Below are 11,150 nucleotides of genomic sequence, written 5' to 3'. Positions count from 1 at the left end.
AACTATGACTTGAACCTATTACATAAATAAAGGGGTTAGGGTTGGATCCTAACATGCCCTCCCCCATAAAAAGTAGCCTTGTCCTCAAGGCTGAAGCTGCAGAAATTGTTGAAGAATAGTGGTTGATTCCTAGGTCGCATCTTTTGGAGAGGTGTATTTCCACTTGATGAGGACTTCCTTGATTGTGCGGCCGCGCAAATTTCATTCTCGTGTATCGAGGACCTATTCTGGTTGGAGCCGGAGTGAAACTTCTTCATCCAATTCAGGTAGACTGGTTTCAATTCTGCAATTGTTCCCCACCACTTTCTTGAGGCATGATACATGGAATATTGGAAGGATTTTTGAAGTTGGTGGCAAAGATAGCTTGTAGGCTACTGCTCCAATGTGCTGAAGTATTTGATAAGGTCTATAGGAATACCTAATCCAGTTCTTGAAATGTGCACTCTAAACGATGTTGGTCTGCATGTTTCTTCACGCAATTATGAGCTTGATGGAGATTATCTTTGAGACGGGCTAGCATGGCTACACGATTCTGTAGGAGTTAATCCACTGCTTGCACCTTAGAGAGTCCAGGGATATAAGAAGTAGGTGAAGGTGGGAGTTGACCATACATTGCTTCATATAGAGTCATCTTGGTGGCTGCATGATAGTTAGTATTATACCACCATGCATCTAGAGGTAGCAATTGTACCCATTGGTGTTTCTTTTCTAAAGTGAAGCACCTTAGGTATGTCTCCAAAAATTTGTGGACTCGTTTATTTTGACCATCAATTTGGGGATGATAGGAAATACTTAGTTGGATTTGGGTTCCCTGTAGATTGAAATTTTACTATTGAAATTCGGGTCACAATCAAACACAATTGAAGTGGGCATGCCATGCAGTTTGAAGATCTGGTCAATGAAAGCTTGAGCCATCAAAGTGGTGGTAAATGGGTGTGGTAGAGTGAAAAAATGAGCATATTTAGAAAGTCTGTCCACAACCACCATGATGACTAATTTGTTGCCTATCTTTGGAAGACCAATAATGAAATCCATATAAGCATCCATCCAAATGAAGGCAGCGATGGGAAATGGTTGTAAGGTGCCCGGTGACTTGATTGTTTCTCCTTTGTGGCATTGACACACATCACATTCAGCTACAAAAGTAAGAATCTTAGTTTTCATGCCTATCCAAAATAAAGAATGACGAGTGCGAGCATAAGTCTTTCTAAAAGCCTGCATGGCCTACAGTGGGAGATGAGAGAAACTATGCTAAAATGCATTTTTGGACGGTGGATGTCAGATATTTAACTACTCTATCCTTGTAGCAAAGAATCTCATCCTTACAATAGTAGAAAACTGATGAATTAGGATCTGCTCTCAAGTTATTAATGAGTTGGGAGAGAGGGATATGAAAACCATTCCTTGTGGGCTTCTTGAATCCAATCTAGTACGAGAAGAGAGATTGATTGCAAGGTGCTTTCATCCTCAAATTTTAGTGATAAAGCATCTGCTACTACATTTCCAAGCCCTTTCTTGTAATTTATCTCATAATCATATCCTAGCATTTTGGCCAACCATTATTTGCTAGGGTGAGGATAGACGTTGCTCCAAAAAATATTTGAGGCTTTTATGGTCTATGCAGATTTGGAAATGTCGCCACAATAATTATGGTCACCAAGTATCTACTGCATGTAAGATGGCCATCATCTCCTTCTCATAGGTAGATTGTCCTAGATGTTTCCAACTTAGTTGTTGGCTTGTGAAAGCCACAGGTCGAACTTCCGGCATTAAGACAACACCAATACTAGTACCTAAAGCAGCACATTCAATCACAAAAGATTTGGTCAAGTTGGGTAGTGCCAATAAGGGAGTGGAACACATGGCCCGTTTCAGAGCCATACACGCATGTTGTGCTGCATCAGTCTAGATGAATGAATTTTTCTTGAGAAGGTTAGTGAGCGGTCTAGAAATGTGACCATAATTACAGATGAATTTGTGATAGTAGCCGGTGAGACCCAAGAATCCCCTCAAACTCTTCAAGGTTTTTGGTTAGGGCCAATCTTGCATTGCCTGTATATTTTTGGGATCCACTCGGACACCTTCATGACCCACAATGTGGCCCAAATAGTTGAATTCTTCCATGCCAAAATAGCGCTTGGATATTTGACAAATAATTTATGATTCCGGAGCAGTTGCAAGAGAAAGTCTACACGCTGAAGATTTTTTTTCCCAGGTTAGGCTGTAGATGAGAATGTCATCAAAGAAAAAAGGACACATTTTTGGAGATATGGTTTCAGTAGGTGATTCATGAGTCTTTGAGAAGTGGATGGGGCATTACAAAGACCAAATGGCATGACCAAGAAGTCATAATGGCCTTCATGAGTTCGAAAAGCAGTCTTGACAATGTCTACTTCTTTCATTCATATTTGGTCATAGCTAGAGCGAAGATCTAGCCTAGTAAAGAATTGAGCACCATGTAGTTCATCCAACAGATAATCAAGAACCAGGATAGTGAATTTGTCTTTGACCGAGAGATTTTTAATGGCCCTAAAGTATGGACACATGCAACATTCCCCATTTTCCTTCAGCACCATGACCACTAGTGATGAATAAGGACTGATGCTAGGATCAATAACACTAGCTTTAAGGAGTTCCTTGATGATTTTTTCACTTTCATTCTTTTGGGAAAAAGGATATTGATATGGCTGCACATTCGGTTGTTGTGCCCCTGGGACCAAAGTGATGCTATGATCATGTTCCCCTCTAGAGGGTGGAATCTCCTTAGGTTTGTCAAATACCTGCTGGTGTCAATTCAAGACCTATTGCATGTCAAGATGAATATGAAGGGTAGTGGACTCCATGGTCTATATGGAATTAAACTTGGCCATAGCTCCATGATGGCCCTTTTTCAACAACTTTTCATTGAGATGCGAGCTAATGACAGAGGGAGCATGTGCCTAAAGTCCACAGAGGGTATGCGTGTGGTCATTGTACTTAAAACTCATATATAACTCTTGGAAGTCCATGGTGATTTGGCCTAGTCTGCGAAGCCATTCAACACCCAAGACAATGTCACAACCACCCATGTTAATCACAAACATGTAGGTCTTTAGGTGGTAGTCTCCCAACTAAATTTTGATATTTTCGCAGTGACCTTCACATTTCATTGTCCCCCCATCAGCAATCTGGAACTGGAAATTAGAGACTGCCCAAACAAAACAATGAACAGCTTCGATGACCCAATAATGGACAAGTTTATGAGTACTTCCACTATCAATCAATACTACTACAGGGCGATGTTTAATAAAGCCTCTAATTTTGAGAGTTTGGGGTGCAGAAATGCTTGCCAAATCATGTAGTGAGATAACTGGTTCCTCTAGGGTATCTGGGAGTTCATTTACCTGTTCGGTTTCCTCAACTTCGTCCTCTGGTCCCTTAAGGGGTGGGTCTTCCTCAAATGAGTTGTGATTAGTAACATCAATTGGAAAGAATTTGGATTCCTTTCATTTATGCCTAGGCGAGTATTTGACATCATAGTAGTAACACAATTCTTGTTTTCTTCTTTCAGCCATTTCTGCTCAAGACACCTTTTGAACCTTAAGTGTTTGCGTAGCAACATTGTAGTGACCAATACTCCCCGCTTATCAATATTGTAGTGGTCAAATTCTAGAAAAATTGATCCTGCCCAATGTCCTACAAGAATCGCTCGACATTATAGGAGCCACAAGCCTCACTACACAAATGGTTTGATCTGCTTGCGAAACCCCCCACTACTGAATGTGAGTTCGACTGTCACGACCACAGAACCCCAACTACTAGATATGAATGGTACTGTGGTGGTAGAACCTCAACTAGTGGATATGATTGTTGCAGCAACGACAAAACCCCAACTTCTAGATCTGATCTAGAAAATAAGGTAATGGGTGATCTTCTAGAGTCGAGGGAACTATGGTCTCCAAGGAGTGTCAGGTGCTAAGGATCGAAATATACATAAGGGTCCAATAATTTTACTCAGCCCAATCTTTCAGGGCACTAACTAAGGAGGATCAATTGTACCATTAGCCGTACTACCCGACTACCATATTGTACAAGCGAGTAATCTCGCCGAGTGTTATTCTTGTTGTACTATAGCAGCAAGACGATCGACGGTTTATCTAAAGTGACATTTCAAGTGAACCTAGTGGGCTTTGGATATACCCAAATGGTACGTTGAAGGTAGTCCATGCATAGTTCTATCTAATGCACTACTACTATAAGGGGTACCCATAGGGGTTACAAGGGAGTCAACCAAGCGTGACCACCTCTTGTATTTCCTATTTGCATGCCTCCCCAAATCCATAGGTTTATGTGCTCAACGATAGATCCTATGGTCTATTGACATTGGAACATGTCTCTAGCCTAAAAAAACATTCTGCTAAAAGGGAGGTACCACCGGTTGTGGAAAGTGCTATGCTACCACTTGGTATGCTCTTGACCTGTGAGAAATTCCATAATACCAAATACGTGAAGAAATACAACCCAAAACATAGAACAAAATGAGGAAAAGAACAAGTATTTTATTATTCAAAGATGAAAGCAACGTTCACTTGCCTCTTCGAGGGGGCAACCTCCAAAAGAGAAAAGCTTGAGTGCAAAATAAGACTCCATATTCCTCAATGAGGATTCTCTATCCTTTATATAGGATTCATACATACAATACCATGGGTCATTACGATGCTTCTCTCAATACCATCTATCTAATACCATGACCCGTTTGCAACTAATTATGGTCCCTTTCTTAAATGCAGGTCAACCACTTACAATTATTAATATAGGATTTATTAACTCTTTAACTAACTATAACTATGACTCGACCTTGTTACATAAAGAAAGAGGTTAGGGTTGGACCCTAACATTATTAAATATAATTTTCCCATTGGAATGAATTACATGGAGAAATATAATTCAACAAGTTGGATCTTCGTTCAACATACCATCAAATTAAAATGAAGACAAAAGACATTCTGAAAACAACATTTAGAACTTTTGGAGGTCATTATGAATTTTTCGTTATGCATTTTGGCCCTACTAATGCACCTTCAACATTTCAAGGTTTGATGAATTCCACTTTTAATCCCTTCCTTATAACATATGTGCTAGTATTTTTTGATGATATATCAATCTATAGAAAGTCTTGGAAAGGGCATGTTCAACATGTTAATAGGGTGCCCGAACTATTGGAGGAGACAAAATTTTATTCAAAGCACTCCAATTAATTCTTTGGGGTACAAGAAGTGGAATATTTGGGTCATATTGTATCACATGAGGGTTTTAAGGTAGGCCCTGACAAAATTAAAGCTATCAAGGAATGGAAAGTCCCTAAAAACTAAAGGCGTCTTCGAGGATTTCTTAGGTTGGAAGTGTACCATTGCAATTTTGTTAGGAATTATGGGAAGATAGTAGCACCTGTAACACCATTACTACAGAATGGTCCATGTTTTTTTACTGCAGAGGTAACTAAGGCCTTTGAAAATCTTAAATAGGAAATGTGTCAAACTCTGATTATAAATACACTCGACTTCACAAAAACCCTTATTCTTTAATACAATGTGTTGTTTTAATGCAAGTACAAAGATCGATTTCTTTTTATAGTAATCTAATAAAGGGAAAGTATTTACAAAACCATATTTATGTGAAGAAAATGTTTGCAATCCTACATCCATGGAAGAGTGTCACCCTTACCTAATGGGAAGACACTTGAATGTAAAAACAGATCATGATATTCTAAAATACTTCTTGGAGCAAATATTATCTTAAGAATACTAGCAAAAATGGGTCACAAAGATGTTGGGTTATTACTTTAAAATCATATACAAAAAAGGGAATAAAAATGTTGTTGTAGATGTACTATCAAGAAGGGAGGAGGGCATGGAAGAATTTATTTGTGTCATTTATATTATACAACCTAATTGGATAATTAAAGTAAGGGAGGAATCGAAGAATTATGAATAGGTATGGACACTAATTCAAAATGTGTTGCAAGATGCTAGTGCATCTAATTCATTTATTTGGAAAATTGATTCACTATTGTAGAAATATCGCTTATATCTATGGAAGAACTCCCAACTTATCCTATAGGAGGGAACTTATGATTTCTAAAAACAAACCCCAATTTCTAGAAGGATTTCTTTAGCATGGCCTTAAATCTCATGTTTAGATGTTTTTGGTGGAATGTTTGGTTTTCCAACAAAACAAAACTGAGATAGTTATGACCCTAGGTATTTTACAACCATTAGCCATTCCATGTAGGCATTGGGAAGAGGTCTCAATTGATTTTATCATAGGTTCACCCATGTATGAAGGAAATAATGCCATTATGTTGGTAGTTGATATACTTACTAAGTAGACATACTTTTGTGCACTATCTTATCCTTTCAAAGAAGGTATAGTCACTTCTACATTTTTGGAAATAGTTGAAAAGATGTATGGAAACTCAAAGGTTATTGTAAGTGATAAAGGTCCCATTTTGAATAGGAATTTTTGGATATAATTATTTTCTTGTCTTGGTACTTAATTAGCTCATAGCTCATCTTATCATCTACAATCAAATGGGAAAACTGAGATAGTGAGAAAATTATTGAAGGGATATCTTCATTTCTTTTTATCTAATCAAAAGAAATAATGGATCAAGTTGTTACCCATGACAGAATGGTGGTATAACACTTCCTTCTATACTGCAACAAAAGAAAAAACAATTTATGGCACTTTATGGATGTCATCCACCATACATTACTTCATCTTTAAGATACAATTCTAAGGTTCAAGTGGTGGAAGCTCACATTGACCATCCACAACAAGTTCTCAAACTCTTAAACAATAACCTAACTTCGAGAGAAAATTGAACAAAACAATAGGGATATCAACATCATAGTGAAATAAGTTTTGAGGTGGGAGGTTATGTATTTTTATGACTACAACCATAAAAAGAAAATCCCCTCAAGCAAGTTAATAAGGATAAAAAATTATCAATAACCCAAGTACTATTTCCCTTATAAGTGGTTGTAAAAGATTTTTACTATGACATACAAATTGGAGCTTCCTGCATCTTTGCAAGCACACCTAGTATTCCATGTTTCATGCTTAAAGAAGGTTATAGGTTAAAAGCTCCTAGTTCAGACTATATTTCCAAAAATTGAGGAGGAAGAAAAAATCATATTGGATCACGAAGTTATCATAGAAACAAGAATATGGTAGCTATGGGACAGATCAATTTTAGTGTATCTCATTAACTATAAGGACTACCCTATTAAAGACTCCACATGGGAAGATTAATATTTTATTCAGAATCATCCAAAACTACTCATGAGTTGGGGTAAACATTTTCTTGAAGGAAAGGGGCATGTTAGGTCTCTATAATATAAGTGTAGACCCCATATTGTTATTATTGTGCTACATATAATCCCACTATTGTTATTGTTCTTCCCTTACATTATTATTATTACATAAGCGTAGCTACATTGTGACCTCTTAGGCTCCTATATAAAAAGGATGCCTTTTCATTTGAAGTATCCAATAATTATTTGTTTATTTTATGTATAAGGGTTTTTCCCCCTCAAAGAGGCTTATTTTGAAGTTGTCGCTCTATATTTTCATTTGTTTTCTAGACTAGTTACATAACATTAAACAAGGTAGAAGGAAAGGTCCTCTTCAATATCATCCAAGACACTTATATGTCCAAATATACCACATGTATGTATTTAACAAATATTATGATAAGATAAGACAATAAAGTATTAACTTTAATCAGTTACAATGTCAATATATTTTAAGCAAGTTGGTGGTTCAGTGAGGCCAAAACCAAATGATAAGAAGTATAACCCTCTAGGTTTTTTAAAGAAGCAAGAAAAAAAAAAGAAAAACAAAATTGGGATTATTTTCAACCTATAAATGTATGTCATGGAAGGATTGAGAAAATAAATGAGAAAACCTGTAAGAACAAAAAGTTGAAATTTTACTTTTCGTTATAACAAAAATATTGTTGTAATCTAAAAAAAATCACTATCTCATTGAATATAACACCTATATCCAAATTGTACAAGGTATGGTTAGGGCCAAACTTTTATTATGTAAACCTCAATAGATAGTGAATTATCCACGTGAAAGGAAAAACAATTGGGAGGAAATATACATATTGTTCAGTGTCACAATGCATACTTCCCAAAATTGGGTGCACCTATATATATGAAGATAAGTTAGTGTGGGAGGAAGCAAGAACAAATTGTTCAATTGGCTCTAGGGTTTTGACAACAAGGAAAAAACATCTTGAAGGAAGAAATCAAAATGAAAGAAAAAATTTAAATAAAATCAAGTGACCTTAGCCAAGGGAATGTCATGGCTTAGTTTATTACAAAAACCTCACTTATGAGAGTAAAAGTAACAGAGAAGGTAAAATCTATAGTTATTGAGGAGTCTCAAAAATTCCAAAATTGAAGATAAACCATATCCATAGACTTCTTTTATAAATCAACGAAGAGAGGAAATTTGGGAAGGATTTTAGAAGAGGCATAAAAACCCAACTTTCTCTCCCTACTACAAAAAAAAAGAAAAAAAAAAAGAAAAAAAAGAAAAAAAAAACATTTAAATTCCAATGAGCTACAATAAGTGCAATAAAATGACAAGAGAAATTAAGAAGCATTACCTTATAGTAAATAAGGAAAACCATTGAACAAAATTGTAGGAATGTTCTAATGTTAGTGTTCAAATATGACAAAGGTTGCATTATAAATCCTTTTTAATGGTCAAGAGTCTAGAACAAAAATCACTACAATATTGAAAACCCTTCATATCATCTCTAAGTTACTAGAAGAAGTTATGAAAAGTTTAGTTTGAACACACAAATCAAACTACACATTTCTTCTTCATGGGAAACTAAAAATAAGAAACTAGAATGCAATATTTGTTTTTAATAGGAAAATTTTATGCAAAAAGAAATTTGAACAAACCGACATAGAAATAGAATTACCTGTGTAATTTTGGGCACCTAATTAAGTATTGAGTCTTACAAATGTCCCATGCAAAATCTTGCACATGTAATGCAAGACATATGGCTAGGAACACCATCATAAACTATGACACCTTAAGAAGGAAACAAGGTGATGCTTTGATTGAGAAAATAAACCAAATGAGAATAAATGATGTTGGGTGGGGTAGGGAAATTTTATTATGTTAAACCCTTGTTGTTTAGAGACTTATCTAGTTGAGTTATTAAGAATGATAATTCAGAATCCAATCCACAGGTGCCATTTTAAAAGTCTACGTGAAAATTACGTGAAGCGAATCAAGTCAAAATGTTGTGGGATAAATTTGTTTATTAATTCAAACGTTTTTAGGACTAAATATAAGTGGAAAAAACTCAAAATAGCTTCATTAACATGTGCTAAAATTTAGCAGAAAATTACTACTAGTTTCCTACTGGCAACTTCCAAAACTTCTAGAATTATGAACTAGTAAACCAATTCAAGTAACTCAATCATGTATATGACTTTGAAAAGTAATTATAAGGATGCATCATGTCTGTGAATCTATAAATAACCTTGAAAACAACTTACTTCAACCAATTAACCAATATAACCTACAACAAAGGAAGCATGAATAATAAATGTAGAAATAAGAGATGCAAGTGAGCAAGACATTCAAAGAAGATATATAAATTGTACAACGGAGCTCTGAGGCACCTAAGATAGGCAAGCGTAAGGAAAATAAAAGTCCTATGAAGGAAGCTAAGCCTTAAAAGCTGAAAATGTAACCAAAATTCATTATTAAGATCAATTCAAGTACACCCCTGGTAGAAATGAATGTGGAGCTGCTAAATAAGAAGTTTTCTACATAAGAAGACTAAAACATCCAAGCCCCTAGAGGATAATTCGAGTTGGTAATTATAAATTTTGATGGTGAAGCATCCTTCTTGAAAGGAGCCACATTTACCCTACAAAATACCATAAAAAGTGGACATGGTTCCAAACAATAGGAATCTTCATTTAATGACATGGATCACATTCCTAGATTTTTTTAATCACTGGATCTCTATAATCTCTTCAATAATTTCGTAATATCCTATTCATTTATTATACAATATTGGTCCATCCTATAGGACGGATAAATTCCCTGTATTATCTCATCTCCCAAATCTTCAAAATCTACCCAATATTCCCATAATATTCTACAAAAATAAATAATATTAGGCACATAATATGCAATTTTCTTTAAACCTTTCTAATGAACATATTAAATCTAAAAAAACATTATTAAGTGAAGAGGGAGATATTTAATATATTATTTATGTGCCTAAGAAATGAAATATGGTCCATAATTTCCATATAATTTATAGGTCCATCATACACCCTATTGAAATTGTTGCTCACCCTCTCAGCAACCCACTCATCTTCCCTGCCCTACTTTTCTTCATGTAACCATGTTGATGTAGTTTCCCCTATTGGATAGGAGCCCATTTTTATCTCAATCTATGGTGATTCCTTTGATTATTCCTCTTGGTTTTAGTATTATTGAATTAGATGTGTATTCTCCTCCTTTCATGATTTGAAATAAATTTTCACAAATTTGGGCAAGAAAGTATAAGGGAATACTAGTCAAATTATGATCTTATTGTAGACAATATATGTTCATCTTTTTAAAGGTAGGAAAGGAAAAAGTTGGTCACCAATTACTCCTATTTATTTTTCCACTTTGTGTCTCTTGAAAAAAGTCAAATTACTTAGCGTATTTTATGTTTATTTCAATTTTTCTAACATCAAAAATTCTCTTTGCTAACTGAGATAATTTGAAAACTTTGGCCAAATGTGAGTAGTAAGGACTATGGCTTACATTAATTTAAATATCTCCTTTCCTTTTAAGTCATTTGAATCTTTTGTGGTTGTTTTGCGAAATAATTGAACTTCTTGTAGCACTCTGTGAATTTCCTATAACAGCCTAAAGGATCTTGTAGCTGCCTGTTTATATCCTATAGAAACATGTATGTAACTTGTGGTAACACTTGTATGTTCTTGTAGTTGTTAGTTTGCACGGCAAGAGGTTATGGGTCCACCTTTTACTTTTATTTTTTATTTTTTCTATTCTATTATTTTCATATAAGCAATATTGTGTACAAAATAAACATGAATTGCTTTGAGTTA

The sequence above is a fragment of the Pinus tabuliformis genome, chromosome 8 (genome assembly GCF_031772625.1).
Source record: "Pinus tabuliformis cultivar Carrire ecotype Pingquan chromosome 8, CPIR1, whole genome shotgun sequence".
Classification (NCBI taxonomy): Eukaryota; Viridiplantae; Streptophyta; class Pinopsida; order Pinales; family Pinaceae; genus Pinus; species Pinus tabuliformis.
Note: the sequence above shows the minus strand (reverse complement) of the source record.